The 1988-nt window shown below is 45.3% G+C and overlaps 1 long non-coding RNA gene across 1 annotated transcript; it reads left to right on the top strand.

Annotated features, from left to right (window-relative positions):
- The first annotated feature begins 969 nt into the window (after nucleotides 1–969).
- On the top strand, nucleotides 970–1988 carry LOC120293083. Its single transcript, XR_005550736.1, has 2 exons — nucleotides 970–1134; nucleotides 1702–1988. It is a non-coding gene; the product is annotated as an uncharacterized LOC120293083 (long non-coding RNA).

Here is a 1988-nt window from a genome sequence, read left to right on the forward strand (position 1 = left end):
TTCTGGAATAGATTTCTTTCAGAAATAAAAAAATCAATTTGAGTTACTAAATGAATTTATGTTCCAAATCTGTTCCGAGAAATAGATAAATAGAAATTTTATCATGCGTGCTTATAGTAATGTACTTAATGTAGACTATATTTATTTTTTCTTTAATGGGTGTAGTTTCCCAGATTTTGAGTATAAAGGTCATTTTTGATAATTATATTTTGGAAGTGTTAAATTCCTGTTGCCAAAATTCTACAATTGACATGTGTGGTCAAGCATCTCCCAGTCACTTCTTGAAAAGTGACCGACCGTCTTCTGGGGGGCTAATTCCATAAAAAAGCACGAACTTTAGGGTTTGGGACAAATCTGGCCCGAACTTTATTTTGTCTCGAAAAAAAGCACCAACTTTCACTCGTGTCCCAAATCTGGCCTGCCGTTAACTCTCCTTCACGATCATCCGACCTGGCATTTCCACGTCAGATAATCTAACAAGGCAAAATTGTTCTGGGCTTTCTCTTCTTTCTCTTCTTCTCTGAACGCACGACTCATGAGTTTGGGGAAAAAATTTTCTAGGGTTTCATTTCGTTGGTGAGTTCGGGCGCGGGAGTCTTCAATCCGTTGGAAGATCTCGCGCACTAGCTTGCTCGCTCATTCTCTCACACGGAGACGCTCGCTCTTGTACATACACACGTTCGATCGCTTGAAGACGTCCTTTCCGTCGTCATGTGCGTTCCCTCCTCCGCCCGTGCCTCAAAATCCCGCCCTCCCCCTCCGCCCCCTTCTTCCGATTCTCCTCCTCCGCCGCCCCGAGGCCCAGCGTCGTCAGCGTCGCCACCACCATCCGCAGCTCCCAGACCGAGGGCCCCCTGAGGCGGCCTGTCGCCCCCCCCCCTCAGGCTCGTCCCCCTCGCCGCCCCCTCCTCCTCCCCGCCGTCGTCCGCGGTCGCCCCGCCGCCCCAGCAGCCGAAGCCGCCGCTGCCCGGGGGCGGCGGAGGCGGCTGTGGAGGACGGCGGCGGGATAACGCTGGAGTTCCAGAGGCAGAAGGCCAAGGAACTGCAGCAGTATTTCAAGCAGAAGAAGCTCGAGGAGTCCAATCAAGGCCCTTTCTTTGGGTTCATCGGCAAGAACGAAATCTCCAATGGAAGGTGAGCTCAGTCACTTTCTTTCTTCCTTTCTTTTTTTCCTTAACGAGTTCGATATGATTAAAAATGCATTTTTAAGAATTTAGCGGGTATTTATATAATATATAATATGTAAACATATGGTTGATTTTGAGCTAGAATTCTTCTTTTGTCAAATCCTTTCTAGAGTAATCCAAAATCAAGAGGTGATACCCAGGATGGTGCTTGTTGTGCCCTGAGAATCAGATTCAGGGTGCCTTTAGGAGTGTTAGCTTGAGGATAGAGTTGTTTGTTGCTAGTAACGCATTTAGGCTGGATTGGTCTCCTTTTGGGATGATATCGATTCGAAAAATGGGTGCTTTTAGCTGGGTCATTTGATGGTTGAACCACCCAGGTTAGTTCTCATCATTGGGTTCTATGTAGTTCATGGTAAACTTTGGAGTAGTTGTGATTTTCTGTTGTGAACTGTTTGGTTGTATCCTGGAAGATATGAGGTAGGTCTTCTCTCAATTTAGTCTAAGGCGGTCTAAAATTACAAGCAATTGCTGTCTCTGGATGAGCTTCATAACCTCCGTGGTCTTCCTGATGCAGATAAAGTTCATAGTCGATGGAACATGGAGGATCGATCCATTGCGGCCAATTGTTCATAACAATGGATATGAGAATAACTTGCTCATTATCACAAAGCCATCCGAAAGAGAGAGCTGACACAAACATTTACACGAGAAGATTCGTTGTCTTATAACCGATGGAGGATGATTACATAGATCCTTCTGCCCTTTTCTTTTACACAATTGTAAACTTTTATGCCAGGCTTTTGATATGTATATACCACATTGATTGGCGTCTTTTCAACAAATTTTAGGCCTTTGAATCAA

This window comes from Eucalyptus grandis, chromosome 5 (genome assembly GCF_016545825.1).
Source record: "Eucalyptus grandis isolate ANBG69807.140 chromosome 5, ASM1654582v1, whole genome shotgun sequence".
NCBI classification, from domain to species: Eukaryota; Viridiplantae; Streptophyta; class Magnoliopsida; order Myrtales; family Myrtaceae; genus Eucalyptus; species Eucalyptus grandis.